Here is a 12,790-nt window from a genome sequence, read left to right as displayed (position 1 = left end):
GGCCACACTACCTTATTCACTGAAGGAGTCAATCTCAACTAGCTCCAGCTCTCAGAGGTCTCCAAGGTCAGGCCATCAGCAGGTGCAACTCCAAGAGATTTACACCGTCCACCTGTGGGGAAGGGTCAGATGTGGCTGGTGCAGGAGGAAAGGCCAGCAGTGACATTGGCATGCTGCTCCTGGCAGCCTCCAAGCTGCTGCAGCAGCTGCCTTTGAGCACTTTTCATCTAATTCAATGAAAATGAGATGTTCAAGTGAATGAAGATAATTTAATAATGAATAGCTCCAACTTATCGGAGAAGCTCTCCATCCCTGCCTGACAGTTGCTGCCTCTAAGTGCAGTTTAATAAGGGAATCACCATCACTCAGCCCTGTGGTAGCAAATCAACATTTTGTTACTCAGGGAGAAGGCTCTGCGCTTTCCTAAAGGGTGAAGCTATTTCTCAGGGAGCCAAAAGTCTATGGGGCTTTAAAAGGAAAATGAGAAAAAAGAAAAAGCAAAAAAAAAAAAAAAAAAAAGAAAAAGAAAAGAAAAAGCAGAGGAAAATAACGAACCAGCAAAGCAGCCCGTCTTCAGAGGCAAAATGTAATTAAAAATAAAAGCCAGCTTGAAGAAGGCTGTAAGTCATCACAAGCAGCAGCCAACGCTGAAGTGAAAGCAATGCTGACAGAGCCTGTGAGCAGGGACACAGGGGGTCCTGAGGCTGCACTGAGCCACAGCAGCATCCCAGGGGGACATTTTAATCCATTGAGGTGCTGCTTTTCCCAGCCAGGACCAGGATGTCTCTGCTCCTTGCCATCCTCCCTGGCTGCCTCTGTGGCTGGGACAGGGCACCACCATCCAGCTGTTGAGTGCCAGCTCTGGGGTTATGCTCCCAGCCTCCAGCACTGCTGCCAGTAATCCCCACCCAAAATCCCTCTGTCTGTTTGTACAGCAAAACCAGAAAACACCCACAGCATGTCTTAGGTGAAGATGGATTGCGCTGGGGAGCACCCCTGGCACGATAACAGCACTACACACAGGTCTGAGCAGCCGGGCAGGCAGCCTTGGCCCCTCACCCTGCTGCCCAGCCTCAGGCAGCCCTCATCCCCGCTGGATGGGAAATTCCACAGCGAGTTATTTCCCCAAGGCACAGCTCTGCCTCTCCCAGCATCGATCGGGCCGCATCCCGCCTGCCGGGCAGCGCCGGGGGATGCCAGCCCCGCGGGCTGCTGCTGACACCTGCCAGCACTGAGCGCTTAATTATTAATTGCATTTCCAGTAGCAATTGTTGCTCGTGCCGATGGAGCTGGAGTAGACATCACAAGCAATTAGCAGGGCCTGGGCTGGCGCTGGGCCGGACCTGCTTAGCGCTCCGCTCACGTCCTGCGGCGCCGGGAACCAGGAGCCAGGAGCCAGGAGCGCTTCCCATCCCTGCTCGGTGCAGCTGCCACACGCCCTGACTGTGCATGGTGGGCACGGACAGCTGTGCTGCCACCAGCCAGCCCTGCCATGGCGCTGCCATTGTCCCCTCCTGCAGCCCTGTGCAGCAGGACCTCTGGTTCTCTGCTGGTCACAGTGACCCTAAGATGTGTTAAAAAGTCTCTTTTCCCAGCCTGGTGGTCAAGGAAGGAGTCAGAGCTCCTCAGTTCTCAGTCTCAAGGTTGTTTATTGTTCCTTATCTATAAATTTTTTTCTCCTATCCAGCCAAGGTGCGCTCAGCAGGACAGACAGAGGCACTCTGGCCAAGCCAGGGCAGTGTTATCTTTTTATATAAAAACTACATGTACAATATTTACAATTACTTTCCAATACCTATCACCTATGATAAGACAGTGAGCTCCTACTCTAAACCAATCTAAAAGTGCCAACATCACCCAGAAGATGGAGGTCAAGAAGAAGAAGGAGAAAGGCTGGACATGCCCAGATTCCTCCATTTGCCCCCTGAACACCCATTCTAAAAACACCAAAAATCTATTTTTTCACCCCGTGATAAATTCACTATCATTCTACTTAAACTTTTGTGGCTTGTAATTCTTCATATAAGGTTGGTAATCGTTTTTACCAAGGGCTAAATCAAAGGCACAGGGTCTTGGGCTCTGTGCCAGGGTTGCTGAGCCCCCTGGGCAGGGGCTCAAATCCTCCAGAGGAATTTCCTGGGTTCCTACAGCAGGACACGTGGGACATTGGCTGCTGTGCCATCCTTGGAGGCTCCAGGTCTCCCGGGCAAGCAAAGCCATGAGCAGGAGAGGTGAGAGCTATGCCCCAAACCCAGTCCTGAGCAGAGCTATCTCAGGGCCAACCTCACCTCTGCCACAGCTCAGGTGTTCAATCAAATTAATTTCTATCATAACCAAAGTGACTGGTCAGTGGAGTCCAAGTGGGCTTTTCCTGCTCGTTGAAACCGTTCCATAGCTCAATTTTGGGAGCTTATTTTCCACTTCATTGAGTGCCATGTTACTGCAAATTAATATATTCCTTGGTTGGTGTGATGGAAAATACAGCTGTAAATGCTTTCTGCTTCATTTGGGTAAAGAGCTCCAGATAGGACTAAGTATAAAGAGAATTTAAATGCTTGCCTTCATTAAAAAAGTTGTTTCCCATTCTCTTTCTTCCTGAAAATACAAGGCTGCTAGTGGAAGAGCAAAAGAAGGCTTTAAATTCACATCAGTGTCATGCTAACCCAGATCACTCCCCACCCGTGACTGACGGCACAGCAGCTTCAGTTCCAGAGGTTCAGAGGAGTGGGAAGAGGAAGGCAGAGGATGGGATGCCCAGTGCTGCAGCCCAGGGTCAGGCCATGCCCAACCCTTTACCTCTATGACGACCTCTGTGACTCCTCCCAGGAAGCTGTAGGGAGCAACTGAGCCTCCTTTTCCCCTCCTGAGCCTCCTTTTCCCCTCCTGAGCCTCCTTTTCTCCAGGATAACCACAGCCTGGAGGATTGTGCTCCCTCAGCCACAAGGATTGTGCTCCAAGCCCCTTGTCCAGCTCTGTTGCCCTCCTCTGAACACATTCCAGCACCTCAAAATCTTTCTTGTAGCAAGGGACCCAAAGCTGAACACAGGATTTGAGGTGGCTTAGCAGTGCCAAGTACAGCAATGAGGTGCTGCCTCTTCCCACAGCCATATCCTGTGCTCGGCCTTCCTGGATCCCTGTCCAAGCTAGCCAGCAGCCTGGCAGGCTCCCTGCTATCTCCCCAGGCCAAAGGAGGGAGAGGATGCTCCTGCTCCAGCTGGGACTGGCAAAGTCACCAAGAGCAATCCTGTGTCATGCAAAATCTGAGCTGATTTCTCCCCTGGAAGGGCCACTGCAGCCCAGGGAGACACCTCAACGGGTCTTGGGAATCTTGAGCCTTCCAAATCCCACTGGGCCAGGATGTCAGGTTGTGCTCTGCTCAACACAAGCAGAGTGAGGGGAGCCTTCCATCTCTGCTAAATCCAATTTTAACCCGGGAGGAAATACACTCTGGGTTCCCAGGATTTACCCAGAAACAGGTCACCCCAGCAGGGCTGTGGCAATGCAGGAGGGATGAGGGATAGGCGGCAGGATAAACTGAGTTCACTTCAATCACAGAATAACTGCCTGTTGCACGTTTGCTAAATTTCAAACTGCAACTTCCTACCCCCCCAAATATTTGTGTGGAATTGGTGGCAGTGAGTTCCATGTAACATTCATAGAAATAACTGAAGTTAATCCAACTTTCCATTTGAGTGGAGAAGCCAGGAGCAAAGTGACATCCATGGCTCTCTTACCTCTAACAAGCCACTTCTCACAGACTGCTCAAACCAAAGGGACCCAACAACACCACGGATAGGAAGAAGGAGCCACAACTGCCTCATGTCAAAGACTGCCCTTCCATTTCTCCTCCTCTGATCATGAAGTTCATCCCTCTGTTTTCCAGCAGAATCTCAGGCAGTTTTTGAAGGCATTAAATGGCACCATTTCAATCTCCAAGGCATGGGGACAAGCCTGATGTGCAAAGGCAGGACAGGGAACCTCCCACCCACTATCCAAGCCCAGAGAGCTGCTGTCTCAGCCACCCCACGACATCGGCATGGAATCCCATGTGGCCTGGAGGGTCCCTGGCACCCTGACATTATCCAGCTAGAATCCCACCACCCACTATGCCACAGCCTTCCCTTGCAGCTTCAATAGCTGGCAGCAGCTGTGAACAATTACCACCCAAAACCTGGATGAAGTACAAGGTGATATAATTATCACCTTAATGGCATTTCAAGACTATCACCGTGGGCTGGAAGTAAAACTTGAGCTGAGTGAGTGTAATAAGCACATCTAATGTAATATTTGCAGGGAAGGGCAGGCTGGCTTTAGGGAGGATTACAGTAGCTTTGCAGCTTTGTGTAGCTTTACATGGGATATTTAACATGCAACAGATAGAGCAGGATGAGCCCGTGATAGCTGCAAACCCTGAGCAGCTCTAATGCTGCCTCCATCTCCTGGTAAAGAGGAATTACATGCTCAGAGGCTGGGTGGCACTGGAGCCTTGCCCTGGGTGCCTCCACCATGGTGGAGCAGCCAGCAGGGTCCCCATCTCTTGGGAAGGATGAAAGTTTGACAAGAAAGTCTCACAGATATGGATGCTTAGCAGAAATATTTTTAAATGTAGAGTCTGATGAAGGAATAGAAATGGAAGCAAATTTTGATATAGAAGAAAAGAATTGCTGACCAGTCTTACTGGATAACCAAGGAGGCAAAGGATGTTGGTTGGAAGGGGTTTGTACGGCTTAGAGCAAAGGATAAACCCACCCCAAACAAGAAGATGTTTTTACCAAGCAGAAAGATAGCACAGGCAAACAAGGCAGCAAATGCTGCAAGTAGAAAAAAGGTCTCAGAATTTTCCACTGCAAGAAAACGGAAAAAACAACTTCTAGCCTAAACTATAATGTACTGACTTTTAGTGATTGGAGAGCAGTAACATGAATATGGTAATTATGGTAGTTGTGATAGGCTAGAGATAAAAGTTAAGGTATAGATTGGTTCTACTGTATTGAGATGCTCAGCAAAGAAAAGTATATAATGCATTGTAACCAAAAGAAAAGTATATAATGCATTGTAACCTAAACTAAGGGTGTCCAGACCTGCCTGCAGCTGGAGCTGACAGCTGTAGGCACAGCTCTGTCACCCACAACCCTGGAATGCTGTAACACCTTGGATGTAATAAACTGCATTTTGCAGAGCTGCCTGGAGTCCCACATCCCTCATTCAGGCTCTTACACCCATGCTCTTGGCCATGGCCAGACACTGTGTCACCTCCCAGGCAGAGAGCTGAAACCTGCTGAAGGCATTGCATCGTTCTCCCCCAGCCCACAGCAGGCTCCAGACCTCCAGATCCTCCTGGAAGGTGCTCCCTCATCTTTGCCCATCTCTGGATGGGAACAGATTCCACAGGGACCTGGGACTGGCTTAACTGGGCCCACAGGAGCCCAGCTCTGGGTGCATCCACGTGCCCTCTCCCCTTGGTGCCTTCTCCAGCCCAGGAGCCTTCCCCAGCTCTGACTCCATGGCGTGCACCCCCAGAAGCAGCCAGGCACCTCAAGCCCTGTGTGCATTAGGGAGGGAGCAGTGGGCAAGGAGTGAGCAGGGGTTTTCAGCTGGCCCTGCTGACTCACACACCCACAGGGATGGAATTCACATGGAAGGCAGCACCTGCACAGAGCTCCAGGGATCTGCTGCACATGTCCAAGCCCTCAAACACCCATGGCACCAAGAAGTGATGGTCTATTCAGGTTTAGAGACCTTCCTAAGCCTAACAGATACCCAAAATTATTCTTCATGAAGGATTAAAAAACTGAAAAGAGCTTTGCAGGTCTCAAATTCCAGAGTGGTTATCCAAAGCAGAAGGTGCCTGTCAGCACCTGAGAGCCCAGACTGCCCTGGGGCCAGCCAGGCCTTAGGTAATATCCTATATAAAGCTCCTGCCTCCACATGCTGCCCCTTGGAAATGCTGCTTTGAGATGCATCAGGCTTTGCTCAGCTTTGAACCACCAGGTCACCTTGTTGTTAATTAATGCTCCGCTAAAATTATGTTTGGGGGCTACTAAGGTTTATTGGGTAGAAAATTATTTGAAATACAGAGAGCAGGCAGTAAAGACTGGAAATATGTTTTCAAGTATAAAGCTAATTGCTACAGGGAATCCCTCTGGGATCCATTTGGAGCCCTTGCTTTTTTTATTTCCTTCCTCCGTTAACGACCTGGCCAAGGTTTGTGGAACAGCAAATGCACAAGTGGCTGCTGGAGGGGTGGTGCCCTGCACATGGCACCTGGCACAGGGGCATCCACAAGTCTCCACAGTGTCCCCAGCCACGTGCCCTGCCACAGCAGAGCAGGGCTGTCATTTCAGGTTTTTAAGATTTTCTAAGCCTTCTGATGTTGACATTCTTGTAGGGAACTCTCTCACACACTTTCTGTAAATAACTCATAGTTTTGCATTCCTTTATGGAAGAAGAGAAAGTTGATGGATTGCTGGTCTGTGCAGTGTCATTGGAGAGGTGGCACTGTCACCCTCCAATCCACTGTCAATTTTGGAAATATATAAATGTTGGAGTCAGAAAATAAGCTTCTTTTTTCCTTCACCTTAAGGTGAAGCGGTGTGTGCTTGTGTTCCTTCGTGTCCTACAGGGACACAGGGCAGCCTGGTAACCAGAGAATCCAGGAATTGTTAATGTTGGGAAGGACCTTTAAACACTGCCAAACCCACCCCAAGTGCTCATCCACCCATTTTTTGAACACTTCCAAGAAAGATGATTCACCTCACTGCTGCTCCAACCATTCTTTCAGTGAAAAAATTCTTTTCCAATATCCAATCTAAACCTTCCCTGGAGCAACCTGAAGACATCTCCTTTTGTCCTGTCACTGGTTACCATGGTGGCAACCTTGCTGGATCCACTCTGCTCTCAGCTGTAGGGCTCCTTGTCATCCTGCTGTTCTCTGCATGGCTTCAGTGAGCCTCAGCAGAAGCCTGTCCCACCTGCTGCTGGCATGGGTGTTTCTGGAGAGGAACCCCAAGAAAGGGATCCCAGGAAAGCCTCGTGCAAGTCCCCACACACACCAGTGTTGGGATTGCACTTGAAGTCATTATGAAGCAATGCTGTCCAGAAAGTGAGACTGGCCTAAAGCCAGTCTTGTGATCAAAGGCCTTTGCTTCAACATCCCAAAGCACCTGTTTGTCTGAGAAAAGATGTCCTGCCTGATTTCCTGCAGCCTCCAGCCATCCCAGCAGCAAGGAGTGAGTCCTCATTTCCAGGAAGGGGCCCACTCCTCAGGTGTATGTAAAGTAAAATAAACATGCACCAACTTCCCAGGCCAGGCTCAGCCACAGCTGGATCAGGAGCGGCCAAGAGGAGTTACCTTGCTGAGCATCCCCTGAGGGTGCTGACAGGCAGGGGCTCCCTGGCTCCCAAACACCAAGGTCAGACCCTGCTGCCCTGCCCTGCACAACTGGAAAAGTGTTTGCACAAGCCTAAGTGCTTGTCTGGACCACAGCCCACGTGGACTGAGTGGCTTGAGTGGCACACATGGCACTTTTCTCCTTCCTTTTTGTTGGTAGGATTTTTTTGTTTGTTTGTTTGGGTTTTTTGTTTTTTTTTGTTTTTTTGCCCTGATGGTGGCCTTTGAGATATAAGTGCACAGTGGTGACCCAGAACAAGTTGGTTTTATGAACAAAACCAGAACAGTTTTATTCATAAATCCATCTCATCCTCCACTCAGTTTGGTGATGGGAGAACACGCTGAACTGCCTTACTTGCTATGTTCAGCCACTACTTTGCTCTACTTAATTTTGCTTCCCAGAGGAAGCATCTCTCCCTCTAACTGCTCCTTACTTGAGCACCTCTGAGGCACACAAGGCTCCAACACAAGCCAAGCATCAGGATCCTGCTCCCAGTCTGGGTTTGGAGGGTCTGGACAGCAGCAGGGCCACCAAGGAATGTGGAGGTGTGCTCAGCATCACCTGAAGACTTTGATGGTCCAAGCCAGGCAGGGCAGGCTGGAATCACTCAGAAACTGGGATTTGCTGGTACTCACTCTTCCCCTAGGGAAGCAACTGCCCTGTGAGCATGACAGCAATGCTGTGGAAGAGATGTTCCATCTCCCACTGAGCTGGCCAGCACAGAGAAATTAAAATAGTGCTGCCCAAAACCACCGACTCTCTAGAATTTCCCCTTCCTGAAAATACTAACAGAAAAAACCCAATTCACTGCAAAAAACAATCCCCTTTAAAAAATTAAAAATAAATTTTAAAAAAAGCCATTTTTGCTGAAGGAAGCTGTGCCCAGCAATCATGGCCAGGCTCTGGCTGACAATCCTTGCTGTAACTGGAGTTCAAAACCAAATAATTTCATTGCCACTGGATGTTATTTCACTTCCTGCTCCCATGGCTGTCTCTCCTGGCTGGACCAAAGGCTTGTGAGGTGGGAACTGGCTCTGCCTGAGAGAATCTCCTATTGCTGCTGTGGCCAGCCTCCACTTCAGTTGGGAGCTGGACTCAATGATCCTCATGGGTCCCTTCCAGCTCAGGATGCTCCGGATTCTCTCAGGATTCTGTGACTCTGTGGCAGGGATGTTTCTGTCATTGGCAGCCAAGTGAGGCACAACACACACTGGAAAACCCAAACACAGCTCAAGACACCTTGCCCTGCTGCATCCCGTGTGCCGGTCAGCATCACCTCACCGTGCCATCAGTGCGGGGTCAGAAACCCTCCCTTCAGCTGTGCCCTGAGCATGGAGCCGGTGCTTCCAGGCTGCTCAGACAGCTCGGTCCGTGCCCGGGCAGCGGCAACACGGCGGCTCCGGTGGCGTTTGAAATGCAGACCCTGCTCCTCTTTGTGGCGCCGCATTCACAGCGCCCTCGCACCTGCATCGCTGCCTCCCCGTGCGCGCTGAGCTCTGTTGGTGCCCAGGAGCAGCAAAGCCCAGGAGCAGCAAAGCCCAGCAGCACAAAGCCCAGCAGCAGCACAAAGCCCAGCAGCAGCACAAAGCCCAGCAGCAGCACAGCCCAGGAGCAGTAAAGCCCAGCAGCACAAAGCCCAGCAGCAGCACAAAGCCCAGCAGCAGCACAAAGCCCAGCAGCCTTTCTTGCCTCCCCGGCTCTCCTGGCCGATGCTCAGGCAGGAGATGCGGTGGGCACAGCCCGGGGTCAGCCATGGATCAGAGGATGCTGCTCAAGCTCCGGTCCTTGCTTCAGAAAGCCGCGGAGAGGAGCAGCAGCTCCTCGCGTGTGTGCGCTGGTGCCATGGCAGGGCAGATCGGAACGAGAGGGGATCGCTGCTCACGCACCGGCAGCTGGAGATACAGCCCCCCCGGGCACGGGCAATCCTCTCACCCATGGGATGCAGAGGGATTTGGGGTCCCCGCGATGCTGACCGCCTCCCCACACGCAGGGGGCTGCCCCAGCCTGTGCGCCCTGTCCTCAGGCTGCCGAGGGGAGTGTGGCACACGGTCTGCTGGCAGGCTCGCCATCCTTTTCAATTACGTGCAGCCCAATTCCCACCGCGAGGAGGGGAGCCAGGAGGAAATGCCACCAAAGGCAGCAGAGTCATTCACGCTGCACAGTCTGCAGGGAGCAGGAGGGGCTCAGCCTGGCCTGCACACATCAGCCAGCTCTCCGCTATCTGCCCCGTGCCCGCTTAATCCTCATTTAAATTTATGGCATCCGTTCCCAAACTAGCAGAATGTGTTTATAATTAATAAGAGGGACGTGGGGAGATGTGTCCTTTTTTCTTCTTTAAAGCCAAACATCAGACAGAGCTCCAGCCCCTGCTCCCTGTGATAAAATCCTGCTCCAAAACCTGGTCCCAGCTGCCAGCCTAGAGCCAAACCACGGGGCCTTGACCCCAGCAAACACTGCAGCTCACAGAGCTGGTTTAAACTTTAAAGCGTGAATGGTTCCTGGGCTTGGAGCCCTCAGCCCAGCCCACTCACAGAGCTGGGCACCAGCACTGCACATCTGGGATGCAGGCAACACCCAGGCAGCTCAGTGTGCTCCCCCATCACCAAACTGAGTGGGGAACAAGGTGGTTTTATGAATAAAACTGTTCTGGGTGTGTCTGGGTCAGGCACTTGTCTGGGTCACCACTGTGCACTTACATCTCAAAGGGCACCATCAGGGCAAAAAAAAAAAAAAAAACAAACCAAAAACCCTAAACCAAACCAAAAAACCAAAACAAACCAACCAAACAAAAAAACCCCAAAACTTTGGCAGCCACCAGCCCAGGTGGTGAATGGATGCTGCAGGGCTGTTTGTGCTGTCCCAAATCCCACATGAGAGGAATGAGCCCCTTTTCACTGCCTGTCCTCACCTTAGGACAGCACAGAAGGGCAGATCAGGATATCCAGCAGCCCCCAGGATTTCCATCCCAGCACATCTGCTACACCTGGAGACGTGGCCATGCCCCAAGCCAATGGGGAGTCCAAAAGCCACCACTGTCATGTGGCATGGAGGACAATCAAGGAAGATAAACAGCTCTGTGAATGTCCTAGGGCCCTGTAACAGCAGAAGAGTTATTTCAGAAAAGTGGAAGATCTGTGAAGCCAAACAAAGCCCCTGTGCCCAAATCGCTCCCTGTGCCCAGATGTGGTTCCAGCTGTGGCCACTCTCAGAGAGAGACAGGACCAGCACCAAACCCAAATGAGGCACCAAGGGAGGTGAGGGTTCCTCTCTGCACTCTGCAGGGGACAGAGACACCCTGAATGGGGGATTGACACACAGCAAAGACAGCACAAACAAAGATCAATCCAGCCTCGCCTCAGCACACCAGAAAGCCAAGGACTCTCCCCTCTGGAAAGGCTCTGAATGAATAATCCTCCCCATGAATATTGAGAGCTATCTTGAAACAGTGGCTGTCTCTTCCCACCCACCAGCCCTTTTGAAGGCCACTCCAGAAGGATATCTTTCAAGCATCAAAAATTGCTTTTAAAATCCCATCTAAATTTATTTATGGCCAGCTTATCACACAGGGCTGCACCTCTCCTGGCCAGAGCCCTCACAAAAGCCAATGCATTAACAACTGGATGTCTTTTAAAGTCTACTGGGGTTACACCTAATCCCACTTACTGCAGAAACTCTGGGACTCAGCCAAAGGATTTGCCCTGTCCTGAAGGGGAACCTGTGCTAGGACACCCAGCCCCCTGTAAGATATCCAGTCATTCTCCTCCCTCCTTCCTCTTGGGAGGACCAGGGAGGAGAATGACTGGATATCTCACAGCCTGCTTTAATGCCAAAAAAGAGGCATTTGTAGACTTTGTGCCTGAAACACCATCAATTTTTATTCCTCCTGCACCAAGGCTATTTTGGGTTTGTCTGCCACGGAGACCAAGCCAGCCAACCTGGCCCTTCCTGTGGGCAGAGAATGCTGCCGAGCAAGGAGGAGCAAACCTGGGCTGGGAAAAGGTCCCCGCTCCCTGCAGCATGGCCTGGCTGCCCTCCCAGCCCAGCCCACAGGGGTTTGGATGTTCTTCAAGCTCCCCCCTGCTTCCTAAGTGATTCCCAACTCCCGCTGCATCTCAGCAAGGGCCATTAAGCTTCTGAGATCTCTTGGAAAGCTAAATAAAAAGTCAGAGCCTACCAAGAGATTTGCAGCCAGCGGTGGAAGGAAATGCTATCCATCCCCAGGAGGGGGTGGAAAAGCAGAGTCCAGCCTGTGGGACCTGCTGGATACACACACAGTGTCAGGGTGGCTGGGGACCTGGCCTTCACCACAGCCAAACAGCACACCTGCACCATCTCTCATAAGGACACAGGAATTCAGAGGGTCCTTCCACCCCCAGTAAAAGTTTGGGATTTAGGTGCTCAGTGATATGGTTGAAACAATTTCCTTGATCTTTTATTGCCCTGGTAAATAATTTATTGGGACAGGCATTTTAAAAAATCCCATAAAAGACCTATAAAACATATTTATCACACAAAAAAACCCCTGCTCCTTGGCTCCAACCAACAAGCTGAAAACTTGTTTGTATACTTCACTGCACATAAACTAACCAATGCCTTGTGACAGCTTTAAGCTTTTTAACAGCTCTCTCCCTGCTGCTTTTTATTTCCATTTTTCTCTCTGTGAATTCACAAGGTAAAAAAAGAAGAACCCACCACAACAGGAGAGGCTTCTGCTGTCTTCCCAGTTTTCCTGACAGCTGGAAAATTTAACAAATGATGCTTCTTCTGGCTGAAAAACACAAAGTTTTGGTTACTCAGAGTACTTTGGGCCCTAGGGGCTGGCAGATGTACACAGAGGGGTGGATGTGTGTGTGGCTGAGGTGCCAGTGGCTCTTTGAGCCTCAGTTTCCCTCCTGAGATCAGGAGCACTCCTGCTGGCAGAGGGCAGGGTCCCTTTTCTGCCCAAGCCTTGAATAAACGGAGAATTCAAACAAAAGGCTGAGGAATGAGCTCTCCCACCCCAAACACACAGCAGCCACGGGCACCAAAAGCTTTTTGGCATTCCCTTGGACAGCAGAGGATCCAGCAGTAGGAAGCCTGGCCAGCAGGATGAGAGCTCAGCCTGCTGCCAAAGCACAAAACTGGAGCCCAGACCACATTGATTGCTGCAGGCAGGATTCCTGGTGCCAGGCAGGATTCCTGGTGCCAGGCAGCAGCAAAGATCCACAGGCAGAGCTCCCACATCCCTGCCTGGTGCCCACAGAGCCAGACCTCACCCAGGACAGCCCTGCCCAGCACAATGCCAACAAGCACGGGTGACCTGGCAAGGGGTGACCCAGGATGTCTCAGGTGGGTTTCTCCTCTTCCTGGGGGCCAGGGGAGCTGTGGGAGCAGCAGAGAGGCCAGACTGAGTCTGGAGC

The sequence above is a fragment of the Ammospiza caudacuta genome, chromosome 7 (assembly GCF_027887145.1).
Source record: "Ammospiza caudacuta isolate bAmmCau1 chromosome 7, bAmmCau1.pri, whole genome shotgun sequence".
Classification (NCBI taxonomy): Eukaryota; Metazoa; Chordata; class Aves; order Passeriformes; family Passerellidae; genus Ammospiza; species Ammospiza caudacuta.
Note: the sequence above shows the minus strand (reverse complement) of the source record.